At 42.2% G+C, this 21,078-nt stretch overlaps 1 protein-coding gene across 1 annotated transcript in view; it reads right to left on the bottom strand.

The window, feature by feature from the left end:
• Window positions 1-16,271, bottom strand: part of LOC126293608 (uncharacterized) — a 182,317-nt gene extending 166,046 nt beyond the window's left edge. The window contains exon 1 of the mRNA XM_049986892.1: window positions 16,186-16,271. The gene's annotated coding sequence lies outside the window, so the exon portion shown is untranslated. The remainder of the gene's footprint in view (window positions 1-16,185) is intronic.
• Between the last annotated feature and the right edge of the window lie 4,807 nt (window positions 16,272-21,078).

Genomic DNA, 21,078 nt, shown 5'->3' with positions numbered 1-21,078 from the left:
TGCCTCTCGCGGGCAAGTGCTCTACCATCACTTTTTTTTAAATCTCATTTTGTTCGCGGTTGCTCGTTGCATCTGCTCGGGGCGGACGTCGTAAGACATCCGTTTAAGTACATTGTTGATAGATTAGCTCAGTTTTTTTATTACAGAGGGCTACTAACCTTCTGACCGAACACGCTGGTCCATCTGGGCTACCAAAGCACGACTCACGCCCGGCACTCACAGCTTTACTTCTGCCAGTATCTCGTCTCCTACCTTCCAAACTTTACAGAAGCTCTCCTGCGAACGTAGCAGAACTAGCTCAGATGGTAGAGCACTTGCCCGCGAAAGGCAAAGGTCCCTAATTCGAGTCTCGGTCGGGCACACAGTTTTAATCTGCCAGGAAAGTTTCATATCAGCGCACACTCCGATGCAGAGTGAAAATCTCATTCTGGAAACATCCTCCAGGCTGTGGCTAAGCCATGTCTCCGCTGTATCCTTTCTTTCAGGAGTGCTAGTTCTGCTAGATTCGCAGGAGAACTTCTGTGTGGTTTGGAAGTTAGGAGACGAGGTACTGGCAGAATTGAAGCTTTGAGGACGGGTCGTGAGACGTGCTTGGATAGCTCAGCTAGTAGAGCACCCGCCCGTAAATGACGAAGGTCTCCGTTCGGCAAACAGTTTCAATCCGCCAGGAAGTTTCATATCAGCGTGCACTCCAATTTCGAGTGAAGATCTCATGCTGGAAACACTAACTACGTATCCACATAAAAAACAACAATCCTGCAACTACAGATTCGTCTGTTTCCCAAAGGACTATTTCTGAATGCACTCCTGAAAGCTACTAAACAAGATACCCTTGCTCGGGTGAGGGTTTGAATACTTCGTGCTATACCATCGCAGTACCGCATCTACGCTTATTGTCAAAAGTACGATCATGAAGCGAAATTTGTGACTGGATAGGGGACTTTTTATTAGGGAGGACACAGCATGGCATCTTCGATGCAGAGTTATCTTCCGATGCAGAAGTAACTTCAGCTGTACCCCAAGAAAGTCTGTTCGGATCCCTGCTGTTCATATTGTATATTAATGATGTTACAGACAATACTTATAGTGAAATCACAGTTTTAGCATGTGATGCACGAATCTATAATGCATTACTACCTGAAAAAAGCTGCATAAATATTGAGACAGATCTTGATAAAATTTCAACATGGTGCAGAGATTGGAAATTTCACGTATATATTTTGCCCTTCACAAAATGGAAAAACGTAGTATCCTACAACTATGGTATCACCGAGTCACTGTTGGTATAGGCCAACACATACATACACCTGGGTGTAACACTTTATAGGGATATGGAATGGAATGATCACATAGGTTCAGTCGTGGCTGATGCAGGTCGTAGACTGCGGTATATTGCCAGAATACTGGGGAAGTGCAATCTGTTTACAAACGATATTGCTTACAAATTGCGAACCGTTCTAGAATACTCCTCAGGTGTACGGGACCCGTACAAAATAGAACTGGTGGGCGATATTGAACGTATACAGAGAAGGGCAGCAAGAATGGTCACAGATTTGTTTCATCCATGGGAGAATGTCACAGTGGTACTGAAGAAACTGAACTCGAAGACTCTTGAAGATACCCGGAAACTATCGCGAGAAGTTCCATTAACGAAACCTCAAGAAACGACTTTAAATGAACACTCTAGGAATGTCCTGCAATCCCCTACATTTCGCTCACATACAGATCGCGGTGATAAGATTGGAATAATTACAGCACGAACAGAGGCGTTCAATCACTCTTCTCGCGCTCCATACATGAATGGAACAGGAATAAACCCTAATAACTGGTTCTGTGGGACGTACCCTCTGTCATGCACCACACGGTGGTTTCGAGATGGATATAGATGTAGAAGCCAACCCTGTTCTAAATCGTCCCCTTCTTCACTGGCGATTCTGAGAAAGTCACGCAGAGCAGGTGTACATCGTCGAAGTCCAATAACGTCTCGTTTCACTAGATGTGACGCACGTTTGATTGCGTTTATGCCCAGGGAACAGACAGACCACCCACCTCATATTAGTATGCTGAAGGAACGCGTTTACGAAGACAACACGATGAGCACGCACATCATCCATCAATATGTATTTTCACCAAAATATTTCGCCAAAATATTGGCGATACGATTGCAATATTGCTTACAGAATCTCGTCTTTGAACCACAGAGCTGCCCCAGGCCTCTCCTTACACGTCTCACTGGCTGGACACTACTTGGCACGGTATCCCTCATGAGGGCATCCAACAACTCTATAAGTCAGTGTCAACCCGAATAACTACTTGCTTAAGGGCCATAGTTAGACCAAAACGTCACTGACTTACTCAATTTGTGAACCCCGTTCTCGCGAATCAATCCAATTTTTCTGAAATGGTAAAAAATTTTTTTCTGTACATTTACATCACATCTTCATAATTCCCCTCTTCCTAAATTCGCATAATCCTGTCTGTTTCTCATTACTTTCAGCACTGTACGTTCCTATACAGTCCCCTATTTTACTGCATTCATTCAGTTCTTTTATTTTATTAAAATTGTCTACGTAGTCGTTGGTGTTCTGGTCTTCAGTCCACAGACTGCTTTCATGCAGCTCTCCATGCCACTCTATCCCGTGCAAGCCCCTTCATCCCCGAGTAACTACTGCAAACTACATCCCTCAGAATCTGGTTACTATAATGATGTCTTGGTCTCCCTCAACGATATTCACTCCACACGCTTCCCTCCGGTACCAAATTAGTCATCCCTCGATGTCTCAGAATGCGACCTACCAGCTGATCCATTTTTTTGGTCAGGTTATACCACAAATTTCTCTTCTCCCCTATTCTATTCCGTACTTCTTCATTAGTCGCATAATCTAACCAATTAATCTTCAGCATTCTTCTGTAGCACCACATTTCAAAAGCTACTATTCTCTTCTTGTCTAAACTATTTATTGTTGTCGTCTGTATTTTATATCCTCCCTACTTCGAAAATTATTAGCTATTTTGCTTCCCAAATAACAAATCTCATTTATTACTTTGTGTTTCATTTCCTACTCTACTTCGCTCACCATCACCTAATTTAATTCGACTACATGCCATTATCCTCTTTTTGCTTTTGTTGATGTTCCTCTTATATCCTCGACTTCAATTCCTATAGACTGTAATATCGAATGCCGGCCGGGGTGGCCGAGCGGTTCTAGGTGCTACAGTGTGGAACCGCGCGACCACTACGGTCGCAGGTTGAAATCCTGCTTCGGGCATGGATGTGTGTGATATCCTTAGGCTAGTTAGGTTTAAGTAGTTCTAAGTTCTAGGGGACTGATGACCTCAGAAGTTAACTCCCGTAGTGCTCAGAGCCATTAATTAATTACGACTGTTATTCTTTCTTTTAACTAGCACTTGCATTACTTTCCATATTTAATACTTCTAAAAGTAGTCTCATCAAATACTGTTATTTTTCATTTACTTGGTTCATTTATTTAAACAAAACTGTTACATAAGCACAGCTTGTAGTACACTGTTAATGTTTTTCTATTTGCTTACTTTATATTTGTATACTGTTCAACTTTTTACTTTTTAAAAAGCTGTGCCACCATACTCTCAAACCTAGCATTTACTGTATGTTCCCGTACAAACCTCCATATTTTTGCATTTTTTAAATTCTGTTTATCTTAGCGACATTGTTTAAGTTTCTCATGCATTCTGCAATTTCATTGATAATTCTTTCTTCTTTTATTTGGGTTGTGTATCACTTCCACTTATTATATCTCCTCAGTTACCCTTATCAGGTACTCTTCTTATTTATTGGTTTTGTTTATTATTATAAATCGTTATTTTGGCTTGCTGTTCCAGTATTGTGTTATAGTTTTTTCTTTCATATTTAGTTTCTGTTCAACTGTTTACTTTTCTACATTTCATTACAACCACACTGTCAGAGATGTTATTTCCTGCGCGTTTCTGCTTCAGTCTAGATTTGCAACTTCTTTTCCTATGTCGTTTACAAACGTATTTGGTGGAATACTCAGTAAATGTCTGATGACGGCTTTGTAAGCCGAGAACCGCTTAAAACAATAAAAGTAATACTATACAACAAAAGGAAACTAGTGCTTTTCATTTATTATAATTTTCTTCAACCCAGAAGCGACGGAAAATTCAGTTAATCTGATACATCACATCTAGCATCTACCGATTTCCGTCTCAAGCAGGTAGTTCTATCAAGGCTTGCCGTCGGTTTTATTTTGTTTTTTTCTTGGAGTGCCTAACCAAAGTTCTCTTTGATAAGTTACTGAAAATCTGACGACAAATATTTGTACTTGAAGACAGTCTGTACTCGATTCGAAATGTTTTGGTACTGTTCATTCTGCAGTGTTTAATCTAATACTCTTCTGCCATTACACCGTCATAACTTTACCATAATTCTGCCCGATATATAGTTATCTGTGTACTGCTACAGCTTAAAGAAAACAATTGTTTATGTGCGAACGTGAACTTTGTATAAGGAATTACAGCCAATGTGATACACATAGCTGCGTTCCTTGTTCAGTGATCACTATTTACGCTGTGATGCATCCACTCACAACTTCCTTTCGTGAGAAGAGCTCTTCCGTGTCACAGCAGTTAAAAACTACTAACAGGAAGAAACATACTCTATTTATAAAATTAGTAATAAGGACTCTAAGTTTTTTCTTTCCTTCTGTCATGACCAAATACCCATGCATCTGCTGATGTATTGTTTGTTATCTAATAAGAACCGTACAAGAAAACAAAATACAGGGAAGCTGTGTGACATTTGAAAAATATTTTACGATCTAAAATAATTAAATTATTTTAAATATCAGAATATATGGAACTGCATAGTCTTTAATCGTTAATTTTGATAACAGTAAATTTTTATGTGCAATGAGGTTTCGGAATAAGGAATATTAATTGTCAAAAAGTTATGCCCTGCTTAGAAAAACACTGTGACATCAAATAGATGACCGGGAGACTGGAGCTATATTGATCTCTATTCGTATGTACGAGGTCGTTCAATAATTACAGAGACAAATTGCTCTGGGGAAAAAACTGTTAGTAGGGCAAGTTTGGTAATGTTATGGCTTCAAGTTGGCATCACTGGGACGAGCCCTGATCAGCTGATGTATTAACATTGTTTTGTTTATAGCCTCAAAAATACATTTCACGATGGCTAGTCGTCTTGAAACTTCTACATTAGTTGAACAACTTTCCTGTTATTCGTTTTACACTTGCCGAAGGAGAGAACCCAGTGAATATATACTGTAGAATGTCTAAAGTTTATGGTGAAGGTTGTATGTATTGTGCAAATTTTACAAGTGGGTAGAGCAGTCAAAAATGGTAGCGACTCACTGACTGACGAACACCGTTCTGGCCGACCAGATGTAGTTTCAACTCCCTCACTTGAAAGTCGAATTGATGACATTATTCGTGCTGACAGCCGTGTGACTGTGGAGATAATAGTTGATAACGTTCGAGTTAGTTCTGGCTTAGTTCATAAAATTATCTGTAACAGGCCGAATTACCGCAAAACATGTGCAAGGCGGGTCCCAAAAGAGTTGACGCGGCTACACAAGAAAACAAGTTTGACAGTGTGCACAGAACTAAAGGAACGTTACGAAAGAGAAGGTGAGCACTTGCTCAACAGTATTTTAACTTGTAATGAAACTTTGATTCACTATTACGAGCCCGAGTCAGAAAGACAACGCATGGATTGGAAGCACACCAACTCACCTGTCCAAAAAAAATTCAAAACCCAAAGCATCACCAGGAAAAGTCATATTGACGTCGTTTTGGGATGTTGAAAGTCCAGTTTTTTGTGATTATCTCGAAGAGCAACGTACAATGAACAGCCAGTACTACTCGGATTTGCTTTTAAACAAGGTGAAGCGAGCCATGAGAGAAAGACGTCGTGGATCACAGAGGAGAGGTGTCATTCTCCAGCAAGACAACGTACGTCTTCATATGGCTCAACCAAGAGTGAAACCATCGACAAAATTGGCTGGGAAGTACTGCCTCATCCCCCTTGCAGTCCTGATTTAGCAACTAGTTATTTCCATCGGTCTGGTGCACTGAAGGAGGCATTACGTGGGAAGAGGTTCGAGGACAATGAGGGCGTGAAAAAGTGTGTTAGAAATTGGTTCAAACGTAAAGATAAGGAGTTCTTCGCAGCCGGAACAAAAAAAGCTTGCAGTCCGTTAGAACAAGGACATAAATGTTCAAGAGGATTATGTTGAAAAGTAGAGAAAGTATTGTTCTGTAAAAATAAAAGCTTTTTTCTCCAGACCAGTTTGTCTCTTTAACTATTGAATGGCCCTCGTATAGAGAGAAATGTCCTGATTCATTCATTCATTCATCATTGCGCGGCCCAAATCGCTAAGGAGAGAAACTCGAAATTTGGAGGGCTCTGTTTAAGAAAAGATTTTTCGAAATTGCACCCCTAAAGGGGTTCAATACTGGATGGAATGTTATTTGAAAATATGTAATTATTAAGGCAATTATGAAGCTATAATCACGGAAACTGGTATTTGGTCTCTCGTCCAGAGATACAAACAATCCGTGTTTCAGCATTGTTGGAAATTCATCCACTATGGGTATGAAATAGTGGATGAAAGTTTGTTATGAAAATAAATTATTATTAAAGAACTACTACGACACTACATGAATAAAAACTGGTTTTTGAATTTTTAGTTAAAAAAATTGTGTTTGCTAGTTTTGGAGATGCAACCGATGAGGGTATGGCACAGGTGATTAAAAGTTTTATGAAAATATTTCATTATGGAAGCATTTGTAATCTATATCTACCAACATTTTTGTGTGGCTTTTTGGTTAGAAATAAAAAAAATACAACTTGTGTAGAGTTTTTGGAATTTCGGCATATATGTGGGTGAAATATTGGAAAAAAATTATGTGGAGATATTTAATAATGAAACTATTTTTGAAGCTAAATCCATGAAATTTTGCATTTGGCTTCTCGGTCGGAAATTTAAAAAAAATCGTGTTTCACTGTTTTTGGAACTGAACGCCCCATGTGATGAAAGAGGGGTTAAATTTTTTTGAAGATATTTCATCATGAAAGCAATTTTTAAAGCTAAATCTATGAATATTGGAATTTGAGGTGTCGGTTAGAATAAAAGAAATATGTGTTAGGGGCTGAAAGTTTCTGTGGAAATATGGCCGCAAAATGTCAACTGAGCCTGTAGCTAGCAAAATCGCTTTTTCGTTTGAAGCACATTCAGAAAAGACCATGCTTCTACCGCTTTAATTAACACGAAAAGCTTAGAAAGTGTTGCAGTCTGTGAACTGAATCAAAGAACATTACTTAATAGCCACCATGGCACATCGGCTTCGCCAGAATTGTATAGACAAAGAAGCGGAAGTGTATCAGCGAGTGGCAGGCAGGCCCGTGATGAAGATGAACTGCGTACTGTTCCTTTACAACAACACAGTTATGAATGCGTTACCGTTTTGGTCACTTTTATGAGCTATCTGTGTTACTAAATGGCTAACTCGATTCATCGTTTATGCCTCATGGTCCTAGCTGCACGTGTATAAACGCTTCAGGAGGTATAAAAATGTCATGTTAAGTATTTCGCATAGTTATTGTCTGAATTCAAAGTTTAACACGATGGTTTTTTATTTTACATAGGTTATCGATTCTTCAACGAAATGGGTGTTTACTGATGCATTGTAGATACGCAGAAAACCATTTGTCGCAATGTTTGCCGGTTTGGCGATATAAACTTGCCCATTTTCTTAAAATGCAAATAATTATAGTCCCATCCTCGTTGAAACAAAGTGATAATGCAAGAAAACTAAACTGCGCTGAGTAAGGTAATTAAACAAAACTGACACATACTTAATTAAATGGTTCAAATGGCTATGGGCACTATGGTACTTAACTGCTGAGGTCATCAGTCCCCTATAACGTAGAACTACTTAAATCTAACTAACCTAAGGACATCACACGCATCCATGCCCGAGGCAGGATTCGAACCTGCCACCGTAGCGGTCGCGCGGTTCCAGACTGTAGCGCCTAGAACCTCTTGGCCACACGGAGGGCATACTTAATTAGGTATCTGTTCGCTGAAAACGTATGAGAAAAATAACCAGAGCAAATATCACAAACGCACATTTAGAAAAATGTTCTCTGAGCAAGTTAGATAGCTTAGATTATTACATACGAGATCAGTGGTACGAGAAAAAACGAACTTGTGATATTTAATAATTCAGATCAACTGTATGTTACATTTACAAGCAAAGTTATATTACGAAATAAAAATTTTTACTCTAAACCGCTCACAAATGGCCCTAATTTCGTTAATAAAACTTGTATGCTGTCAAAATTTTATTGGTATGACCCATAGAAATAACATTTTTTTGCTCTCAATGGCCGAAGATAAATTTAGTAAAAATTAACTCTTTTGCAGAATATCTGCATGTATCTGTATCAACTTACCTTCAATTAGGCAGCCTTTCAAATTTATTGACACTAGAAGAAAGATTCCAAGATGTCTACAACAAGTTTTTTCTCCACCGACTCGAGTGCAAAGTGCGTACCTGTTAGCTTCCACCAGTAATGGCAGCCGTATGCAATAGCACGCTGGAGCAGAATTATCTCTTGAATGTTAATCCCGGTTACGGTATTTAAGAATAAAACACAAGTGCGCGATGTTGTCGCAAAGTAATACCTCCAGCAAAGCTCCCCGGTTTTACAACACAAACAAGTACAAAATTAAACACACACACACACACACACACACACACACACACACACAGAAAGTGAGTCATAGAGCCAAAAGAAGTGGTTGGGTAATGGGGGAGGGGTGGGGGGAAGACAAAAGAAGCAAGAAACTGTCCAATATCAACCTGGACCAAGTACACAGCTAGAATATAAGCATCGTCTCTAGCTACTAAAATAACGATTGGAGTTGCTATAAACAGTTTTGGGCTAGTCTGTTGCTCACTAAATGTTCTGTGAAATATGCTGCACCATCAAGGTTATTAACTAAATATGTTGGTGACACACATGTGCTGAAATACGCCTGGCGTACAAAATATTTTGTTGTTTATGGAATATGTCGGAACCAAATTCCCAGTGTTTGCATTGCTGCGATCCTGGTATTTTGGAGTGTTAGCAAACTCCTATCAGCCATTACTTTATGCAGGGCTAATGTGGTCAAAACCAGTCAATAAATATTTGTGAAACATCGTGACTATTCATCGCAGTAGATGGTGTCATCACAGCCTTATCTGGTTCGCATTTATAAATAAAGAAGCCTTTAGCTGTAATGATTGTTGTAAAACTTTTTTATTTCCTGACCCAAAGATTCGCACTGAATTAAAACCATGTACACTACTGGTCATTGGCTTCGAACAGCCATCGTCAAATCTATGTACTTTATTTCAGTGTACAAACACATCGTAAGAAAATAGACCAATAAAATAAACATTTTCTGTCTGTATCATTATGTACAATGCAACATGGTTTAGATTCTAGCCTCAAAAGTATCGAACCTGTGCTCTCAGGGCAGTTACACAAATAATTGGCATTCTGGAAATATCATTAAGGCGACTGACTAAACGAAATAATATTGTACAGTTCCCGATACTTCTATTTTCTATTGACATAAGCTCTGCAAAATTTAGTAACACGTTTGGGATCTTTGTCCTGATGCACAACAAACCTACGTCCAAAACGTCTTTTGCCAGAACAGAAGGCATTGATGAACAGCATGCTATAATGTCATTTGTGTGTGAAAGGCAAAGATCGCAGTATCAAGTCTCGGTTCTGCACACAGTTTTGATCTGTCAGGAAGTTTCATATCAGCGCACACTCCGCTGCAGAGTGAAAATCTCATTCTGGAAACATCCCCTAGGTTGTGAATCAGCCATGTCTCGGCAATATTTTTTCTTCCAGGATTGCTAGCTCTGCAAGTTTCACACGAGATCTTCTGTGAAGTTCAGAAGGTAGGAGACGAGGTACTGGCAGAAGTGAAGCTGTGAGGCCGGGGCGTGAGTCGTGCTTGGGTATGTCAGTTGGTAGAACACTTGCCCGCAAAACGCAGAAGTCCCGAGTTCGACTCTCGGTCCGGCACACAGTTTTAATTTGTCAGGAAGTTTCCTTCTTTAATGTTTCGCTAATTCTCATAAGACCACTGTTGTGTACATAGTTCCGCGTAGTCAGGGCGTACACAACTTTCCCACTAGAGCGCGCCCTGCTAAGCTCAACAGCGCAGGCACAGCACACGTCTGTCTCCGCACTATGAGATGGCGCTGCCTTAGAGACGGACCAAATTCTGCTTCTGCCGATCTGCGTATTAATATGTAACGCAGACAATGAGATTGCTGCTAACGTAGAACCTTTTCTTCTCGCGGATCACACTCGCGCAGTGATAGATGAACATTCGAGGTATTATAACGAGTGTACAGACCTCCGATTAGTCAGTCTGCTTCAGTCTGCATTTGTCTGCACCAGTCTGTACCAGTCTATAGTCAAGTTTCAGTCTGCACCTAATAAGATTACCATATTCCTGTACATAGCCATGAAGATAAATTTATAGACACTTTTGTCAAGTATCAGAGATATATGTGAGAATAAGATTAACATACCAATACCAAAGGAACTTCAGATCGTCAATTGTAAATAGCACCCAGAACCAAGTTAAGTAATGTTTATGCTTGTTATTATTTTAATAAATGTGTGTGAAAATTCATCAAGTTCTGTTTAAAGTTGGTCACCGTCAATCTGCTAGTCTAAGCGTGCAAGTGGCATTTCAATCGTCTGATCTAACGGCAGAAAATAAACACGCCACGATAAGACCACGAGACATATTGCTGGCAGTCGCCTAATTCGTTTGAGCGACAAGTCAAATAATGTGACGGTGTGTGTACCGAAGGTATTACAGTACGCACACCACAAACGTATAGTCGGCCGATGTGACCGAGTGGTTCTACGCCCTACAGTCTAAAACGGTGCGACCGCTACGGTCGCAGGTTAGAATCCTGCCTCGGGCATGGATGTGTGTTATGCCCTTAGGTTAGTTAGGCTTAAGTAGTGGTTTAAGTAGTAGGTGACTGATGACGTCAGAGATTAAGTCCCATAGCGCTCAGAGCCATTCGCACCAATTTTTTATCCGATCAGCAACACAGGCAAGTGTGATACAAAAGTAAAACGAACAGTCCTCCTTGACTGAGCCGCAATGGTTGAACTCACTAAGGTGTGACAGCGCAGGGCAACATCCAGAACGATGCTCCTGGTGAAATCGTTGGTGTCCCCTCTTTCCTCGTACAGCTGTGCGACCTGGAGTTTGAAATCCGAACTAATCCTTTGAGGACGTGGTGTTGGCGAAGGATATTACGGGTACCACGGGCACATAGAAGAACTAATGCTTCCATTACAGAAGGTCTTACCATGACAAGAAGTTGATCTTCTTGTGCAAACCAAAGGTACTTCCTGTTCCTTGGGAACATTTTGAAAGGAGAAGGCGACATTATGAAAAAAAAGCAGTCTTGCTAGGCAAAATCGAAGACGACGAGGGATAGCAGCGAGTAGGTGTATGGATTCAGTGAAGAACATTACCAGCCTACCTCTTCACATTACACACTACCAGCTATTAAAATTGCTACACCAAGACGAAATGCAGATGGTAAACGGGTATTCATTGGACAAATATGTTATACTAGAACTGACACGTGATTACATTTTCACGCAGTTTGGGTGCATAGATACTAAGAAATCAGTACCCAGAACAACCACCTCTGGCCGTAATAACTGCCTTCATACGCCTGGGCATTGAGTGAAACGGATCTTGGATGGCGTGTACAGGTACAGCTGCCCGTGCAGCTTAAACACGATACAACAGTTAATGAAGAGTACTGACTGGTGTATTGTGACGATCCAGTTGCTCGACCACCATTGACCAGACGTTTTCAATAGGTGAGAGATGTGGAGAATGTGCTGGCCAGGGCAGCAGTCGAACATCCTTCCTGTTTCCAGAAAGGACCGTAGAAGACCTGTAACATGGGGTCGTGCTTTATCCTGCTGAAAAGTAGGGTTTCGCAGGGATCTAATGAAGGGTAGAGTCAAGGATCGCAACAGATCTGAAATGTAACGTCCACTGTTCAAATTGCCGTCAATGCGAACTACAGGTGACCGAGACGTGTTACCAATGGCACCCCATACCATCACGACGGGTGATACGCTAGTATGGCGATGGCGAATACACGCTTCCACTGTGTGATCACCGCGATGTCGTCAAACACGGATGCGACCATCATGGGCCTGTAAATAGAACCTGGAATCATCAGAAAAAATTTCATTTTGTCATTCGTGCCCCCAGGTTCGTCGTTGGGTACACCATCGCAGGCGTTCCTGTCTGTGATGCAGCGTCAAGGGTAACCGCAATCATGGTCTCCGAGCTGATAGTCCATGCTGCTACAAACTTCGTCGAACTGTTCGTGGAGATGGTTGTTGTTTTGCAAAAGCCCCCAGTCTGTTGACTCAGGAATAGAGACGTGGCTGCACGATCCGTTACAGCCATGCGGGTAAGATGCCTGTCATCTCGACTGCAAGTGATACGAGGCCGTTGGGATCTAGCACGGCGTTCCGTATTACCCTCCTGAACCCACCGATTCCATATTCTGCTAACATCAACAAAACCGAAAAGAGGATAGTGGAATGTAGTCGAATTAAATGGGGTGATGCTGAGGGAATTAGATTAGGATATGAGATACTTAAAGTAGTTAAGGAGTTTTAATATTTGGGGAGCAAAATAACTGATAATGGTTGAGGTAGGGAGGATATAAAATGTAGATTAGCAGTGGCAAGGAAACCGTTTGTGAAGAAGCGAAATTTGTAAACATCGAGTATAGGTTTAAGGGTCAGGAAGTCGTTTCTGAAAGTATTTGTATGGAGTGTGGCCATGTATGGAAGTGAAACATGGACGATAAATAGTTTGGAGAAGAAGAGAATAGAAGCTTTAGAAATGTGGTGCTACAGAAGAATGCTGAAGATTAGATGGGTAGATCACATAACTAATGAGGTGGTATTGAACAGAATTGGGGAGAAGAGGAATTTGTGGCACAACTTGACTAGAACAAGGGATGGGTTGGTAGGGCATATTCTGAGGCATCAAGGGATCACAGGGAGGGTAGCGTGGAGGGTAGAAAACGTAGAGGGAGACCAGGAGGTGAATACACTAAGCACATTCAGAAGGATGTAGGTTGCATTAGGTATTGGGAGATGAAGAAGCTTGCACAGAATAGAGTAGCATGGAGAGCTTCTAAAAACCCTGCCACAACAAATGTCAAAATTTAATAATGATTGTGGTGTCGCTAACGCTGCTAAATACTGCATTTTCGGGCAACAACAAAGTTTTTATGTGGCAGGTTTCATTAGAGCACAGTTAATAAAGTCATTTCATATAATAATAATAAACTAGGCACTCATCTTTTCGGGTTTCCCACGCTGATTTCTTTGTAAAATCATGGCTCAATCATTTTATTCTGCTATATTCAAAAGTTTTATGTATGTGTTTCACAAACCATTCTTGAAGATTAAACGTTTGAAAGTTAGCACAATGGTGATGTAAGAAAAGTAATCAGCAGTCCGAATTGAAGTTACACTTCTTTTTTATTGCTTTTGTTGCAATTACACGTAACACACAAAACATCACTTCACAATACGAAACATACTTGAAAACATCTTCCCTACTGTTAATGTTCACATTTTATAAGCTGACTACAATATGCGTCTTTTCGACATGACATCGAAAACTTGACTTTCTCGGTCTCTAACTCTCTAACTAACTAACCCCTTTCGCGCCCAAAAATCAAGAGTTACAAGTACGTCAAAAATCATAGTGACAAAAGAAAGAATACACATGTGAATAATATCATTGCAACATAAACATATCGTTGTATCAAAGTATCTCTACATCCTTTTAAGAAAACTAAAATCATTGCCATCCTGAAACCGTCAAAATCTGGTAACATTCCTGAAGACTATAGACCCATTTCACTTTTAAGTGTCTGCTATAAACTGCTGGAGAGAGTACTCTATAATATAATTGCACCAACTATCCTGAAACACATTGCTGTGGAACAGGCTGGCTTCAGACGAGACCTGTAGCGATCGTGCTAGCGTTGGCAACATACATAGAGAAGGGCTTCGAAGACCTGAAGAAAACAATGGCCGTGTTTATTGACCTAACATCAGCATATGATACAGTGTGACGGAAAGGAATGATTCTTAAGTTCTTAAGAATAATTCCATGTAAAAGAATTGCACAACTACTCAATAACATGTTGTCCAACAGGAAATTCCACGTTCACCTGAAAGCTCAAGTAAGCAAGGTACACAATTTAAATGACGGACTACCACAGGGATCAGTATTGGGACCCATACTCTTCAATTTATATGTCGCTGACTTGCCAGAAACGAAAGCAAGAACATTTAGCTATGCTGATGACGTAGTCTTGGGGACGCAGGCTAACGATTTTACAATTTCAGAAATGACTCTCACTCATGATCTGCAAATTCTAGATGAATTTTTTAATGGATGACGACTCAAATCAAACAGAAATAAAACTGAATCCTCCACCTTCCATCTGAGTAATAGGCAAGCTCGCTATAAACCGCAAATTTCCTTTAGAAACCAGTTACTATTATATAAACCATTCCCAAAATATCTCGGCGTGACCTTGGATCGTTCGCTAACATATAGAAAACACCTGACTGAAACAGCTTTAAAAATGAGAACCAGAAACAATATATTACACAAACTCTCCGGAACAAGCCGGGGAGCTAAGGCATCAGTACTCAAAAGAACTCCCCTCTCACTTGTATACTCTGTTTGGGGAATATTGCATCCCAGTATGGCTGAACAGCTCTCTTACAGCCATGGTAGACACGCAGCTGAACGTAGCCGTGAGAAGCGTATCCGGGACAATAAAATCCACAGCCACAGCATGGCTACCTGTTCTGTCTATTATTGCACCACCGAAGTTCCGACGTCAAGCAACGTTGAAAAGGGAATGGGAGAAATGCTCGAAGAATCCCGAGTTACCGCTACACCAGGACTGTGATGCTACTCGAAGGCAACGACTTATGTCCAGGAAACCCTCCTGGAGACTTGGAAAAAGCTTACTTCAGAAGGATTCCAACCAGAAACAGCATGGCGGCAAGAATGGTTCGCAGTCAATCCCGATTCTGCAGGTCTCATTGCTGGTCCTACACGAGTCCCTCCTGGATTCGTCTTACCTAGGAGGTCGTGGGCCACCCTACATCGCATACGCACCAAGCACGGAAGGTGGCAGGACTTGAAGCATAAGTGGGGAATCGCTGAAAGTGCCAAGTGTGACTGCGGACACCAACGACAAACAATACACGACATAGTCACAGGGTGTCCCCTACGGAAATATGCTGGAACTCTGACCAGCATACACGAGGTCTCTGAGGAAGCAATCTACTGGCTGGATACTTTAGATATTAACCTATAGTTTTTATTACAACTTGAAGCTCTGTTTGTCAATATTGGTGTTTATAAAAAAAACAGATTTTCTCTTTTATATGTAACGCATCCTAGCGTTTTTATCCATATGTATATTATTGATGTATCGATCTAATCTAAGACTCTTATTACCATAAATGAATGTAATCTATTTTTTTGCAGTATATGCATATTGTGTTACCAGTAACATCATTGCTGTTCAATTCAAGTAATGTATCCTTGATGCCAAACGAAATAGTAAATAAAAAAAATGGAATCAAATCTGAATGTTGTCTCAGAAATATGTCAACTGCTTTACAGAAACACAGTAGAATACTGCTGGTATCGAGAGGTTAAGTTGAGGTGCCGTAATGGTTACGTAATTCAAGTACCATTAGAAGCAGAATCAAACCAGTCTCAGGACTGAAGACCACAACAATAACATAAACCTTTTGTTGGAAACAGAAAAATACGTTAGCTGAAATTAAATTTTTGATGGAAGTGACAAGTAAACGTCCCCCCCCCCCCCCCCGCCCACATCAACTGTGTTTGTGTATGGCATGGAAAGGATGGGTACTCTGCACCACATACCACGGTGTCGCTCGCGGAGTGCAGACGGAGTACAGAGGGAGAAGCGTCAGTGAAGTATGCAGTCTGAACGAACGGAACTCACCGTGTAGAGGCAACGCCGCACAGGTGTATGCGTGGCAAAGGCTGTTCCTCAGCGAGCGACACACGGCAGACCTCCGTGGACTGGCAGAATGCGGTCGGCCTCGCTATCATGCCAGATCTATCACACGAGCCGTTATCGCGGTGGGCTCAGCGGGGAAAACACGACGCCCGCGACGCAACACCTTGCCCCGCAAACGTCACCTACTCCGTGTCGGGTCCCGCGCAGAGGTGGTTTTGGCGCACTGTAATCTCCAGGCAACAAAACTCCGAAACGAGGCTGCGCGAAAAGTTCAGAACGGCCGGCTAAAAGTGCCTGAAACATCTCAGCCGATCGGCGATGACAGAATCTAGGCCCACGAACTGCAGTCAAACGATTTTGCACAAGCCGTTCAGTAAAAAAAGATCGTTTTCCCTTTACTTGTAGCTGTATACAGTGAAGCGCCAAATACAGCGATGGGTAAACAGGCAGAACACGCACTGTCCACAACGCCCATATACACTACTGGCCATTAAAATTGCTACAGCAAGAAGAAATGCAGATGATCAACTGGTATTCATTGGACAAATATGTCACACTACAACTGACATGTGATTACATTTTCACGCAATATCGGCGCATAGATTCTGAGAAATCAGTACGCAGAACAACCATCTCTGGAAACAATAACGGCCTTGATTCGCCTGGGCATTGAGTCAAACAGAGCTTGGATGGCGTGCCCAAGCTGCCCATGCAACATGATACCACAGTTCATCGGGAGTAGTGACTGGCGTATTGTGACGAGTCAGTTGCTCGGCCACCATTGACCAGACGTTTTCAATTGGTGAAAGATCTGGAGAATGTGCTGGCCAGGGCAGCAGTCGAACATTTTCTGTATCCAGAAAGGCCCGTACAGGACCTGCAACATGCGTTCGTGCATTAACCTGCTGAAATGAAGGGTTTCGCACGGATCGAATGAAGGGTAGAGCCACGGTTCGTAACACATCTGAAATGTAACGTCCACTGTTCAAAGAGCCGTCAATGGGAACAAGGGGTGACCGAGACTTGTAACCAATGGCACCCCATACCATCACAGCCAGTATGCCGATGACAAATACACGCTTCCAATGTGCTTTCAGCGCGATATCGCCAAACATGGATGCAACTATCGTAATGCCGTAAACAGAACCTGGATTCATCCGAAAAATTGACGGTTTGTCATTCGTGCACCCAGGTTCGTCGATGAGTACACCATCGCAGGTGCTCACGTCTGTGATGCAGCGTCAAGGGTAACCGCAGCCACGGTCTCCGAGCTGATAGTCGGTGCTTCTGGTAACGTCGTCGAACTGTTCGTGCAAATGGTTGCAGTCTTGCAAACGTCCCCATCTGTTGACTCAGGGATCGAGACGTGGCTGCACGATCCGTTACAGCCATGCGGAAAAGATGCCTGTCATCTCGACTGCTAGTGATACGAGGCCGTTGGGATCCAGCACGACGTTCCGTATTAACCTCCTGAAACCACCTATTCCATATTCTGCTAACAGTCATTGGATCTCGACCAACGCGAGCAGCAATGTCGCCATACGATAATCTGCAATCGCGATAGCCTACAATCCGACCTTCATCAAAGTCGGAAACATGATGGTACGCATTTCTCCTCCTTACACGAGGCATCACAACAATGTTTCACCAGGCAGCGCCGGTCAAGAATTGTTTGTGTATGAGAAATCGGATGGAAACTTTCCTCATGTCAGCACGTTGTAGGTGCCGCTCTGAAAAGCTAATCATTTGCATATCACAGCATCACCTTCTTGTCGGTCAAATTTCGCGTCCGTAGCACGTCATCTTCGTGATGTAGCAACTTTAGTGGCCAGTAGTGTAATACGACGAGCGTCTGGCGCAGTTGTCACATCGGTTACTGATGCTACAATGGCAGATTATCAAGATTGAAGTTAGTTTCGACGTGGTGTTATGGTCGGCGCATGAGTGATGGGTCACAGCATATCCGAAGTAGCGATGACGTAGGGATTTTCCCGTACGACCACTTCACGGGCGTACCCTGAAAATCCCGAACCGGGTAAAACATGAAATTTACAACACTGCGGCCGGATACGTATTCTGCAATAATGGAACCAACGACGAATGAAGAGAATCGTTCAACGTGGCAGAAGTGCAGCCCTTCCGCGAATTACTGCAGATTTCAGTGCCGGGCCATCAGCAAGTGTCAGTCAACCTGTGAACAATTCAACGAAACATCATCGGTATCGGCTTTCGGAGCCGAAGGCCCACTCGTGAACCCTTTGTGGCACAACACAAAGCTTTACCCCTTGTCTGCCCCCCCCCCCCCCCCCGCCCCCCATCGCCGACTTTGGACTGTTGATGACTGGCAACATTTTGCCTGGTCTGATGAGTCTCGTTGCAAATTGTATCGAGCTGATGGACGTGGATGGGTATGGAGACAACCTCCTGAATCCATGGACCTTGCATTTTAGTAGAGGACTGTTCAAGCTGGCCATGGCTGTGTAATGGTGTGGGGCGTGCGCTGTTGGAGTGACATGGGGACTGTGTCACGTCTAGATACAACTCTAACAGGTGACATGTACGTAAGAATCCTGTCTGATCGCCAGCATTCTTTCTCATTGTGAAGCCAGTGTACTGACTACGTTTTTTGTTTTCCGTTTCCTGCATGAACGTAAAGATCATGCGGTTTACTGACTCTGGATCGTCTGACGTAGCCGGCCAGTGTGGCCGAGCGGTTCTAGGCACTTCAGTCTGGAACCGAGCGACCGCTACGGTCGCAGGTTCGAATCCTGCCTCAGGCATGGATGTGTGTGATGTCCTTAGGTTAGTTAGGTTTAAGTAGTTGTTCTAGGGGACTGATGACCTCAGAAAAGTCCCATAGTGCTCAGAGCCATTTGAACCATTTTTTCGTCTGACGTACAATTGCCACTGAGAGAAGCAAACTGAAACAACGCACTTGCGGAAATTGCCCTTCCACTTGTAAGTGAATAGCCTTTACTTGTGTATGTTATCGTAAATACAAACCCCGGAATGTGAACTGTCAACCAGAATGTGCTACTGAGCTCAAAGCCGCATCAGTTACATGAAACTGACAAGAATCCTGTGTGTGTGTGTGTGTGTGTGCGTGTGTGACAACCGATGTCATTCATAAGCAAATAAATAAGCAACGGTGAGCAGCGGTTGTCAGTGCGAACTATTTAAAAAATAAAAAGACGCAACTGCATAAATAAGACCAAACTATATTGTCGACCTGTGTAAGAACTTTCCCTGAAACACATGGAAATTTCCGCGCTGACATATCACCTTGGTAAAATAAAGAAACAATCAGATATTATGAATGTCACCTGCAAAATGAAGGACTGACAGAAACAGCAACACAGGAAGACTCCGCAACAGCGAAGAAGCTACTGCTAAAAACTAACTACAGTTCGTCCAGACAAACTAAGTTCATAACCTTGACATAGAATGCCAATGAAACACACTGTAATGTCCCCACAGCAAATACCCTCTACCACGCACCAATTAATCACTTTCATTGAAACCATACACATTCATTCACTTCGGAAAAGTTATCTGATCTGATTTTCTCGAGGGCGGCAACCTCAAAGGGTGCGGAGCAAAGTCAGGACATGCGGGGGCCAAGCAGCAATCGGTATTGTAATTGTAAACTGTCGAAGCTGCGTTGGTAAACTACCGGAACTTCAAGCGCTGATAGAAAGCACCGAAGCTGAAATCGTTATAGGTACAGAAAGGTGGATGAAGCCAGAGATAAATTCTGCCGAAATTTTTACAAAGGCACAGACGGTGTTTAGAAAGGATAGGTGGCATGCAACCGATGGTGGCGTGTTCGTCGCTGTTAGTAGTAGTTTATCCTGTAGTGAAGTAGAAGTGGATAGTTCCTGTGAATTATTATGGGTGGAGGTTACACTCCACAACCGAGCTAGGTTAATAGTTGGCGCCTTTTACCGACCTCCCGACTCAGCAGCAATAGTGGCAGAACAGCTGCGAGAAATGGAGATTTCAATTTACCATATATAGACTGGGACACTCAGATGTTTAGGACGGGTGATAGGGACAGAGCATCGAGTGACATTATACTGAGTGCACTATCCGAAAATTACCTCGAGCAATTAAACAGAGAACCAACTCGTGGAGATAACATCTTGAACCTACTGATAACAAACAGACCCGAACTTTTCGACTCTGTATGTGCAGAACAGGGAATCAGTGATCATAAGGCCGTTGCTGCATCCCTGAATATGGAAGTTAATAGGAATACAAAAAATGTAGGAACGTTTATCTGTTTAGCAAGAGTAATAAAAGGCAGATTTCAGACTACCTAACAGATAAAAACGAAAATTTCTGTTCTAACACTGACAATTCCGAGCGTTTACGGAAAAAGTTCAAGGCAATCGTAAAATGCGCTTTAAACTTGTACGTGCCGAGTAAAACTGTGAGGGACGGGAGAAACCCACAGTGGTTCAACAACAAAGTTAGGAAACTACTGCGAAAGCAAAGAGAGCTTCACTCCAAGTGTAACCGCAGCCAATCCCTCTCAGACAAACAGAAGCTAAATGATATCAAAGTTAGCGTATGGAGGGCTAAGCGTGAAGCGTTCAGTGAATTCTAAAGTAAAATTCTATCTACTGACTTGACAGAAAATCCTAGGAAGTTCTGCTCTTACGTTAAATCAGTAAGTGGTTCGAAACAGCATATCCAGACACTCCGGGATGATGATAGCATTGAAACAGAGTATGACACGCGTAAAGCAGAAATAGTAAACACCTTTTTCCAAAGCTGTTTCACAGAGGAAGACTGCACTGCAGTTCCTTCTATAAATCATCGCACAAACGAAAAAATGGCTGACATCGAAATAAGTGTCCAAGGAATAGAAAA

This window comes from Schistocerca gregaria, chromosome 10 (genome assembly GCF_023897955.1).
Source record: "Schistocerca gregaria isolate iqSchGreg1 chromosome 10, iqSchGreg1.2, whole genome shotgun sequence".
NCBI classification, from domain to species: domain Eukaryota; kingdom Metazoa; phylum Arthropoda; class Insecta; order Orthoptera; family Acrididae; genus Schistocerca; species Schistocerca gregaria.
This window is presented reverse-complemented; position numbering and strand designations above follow the sequence as displayed.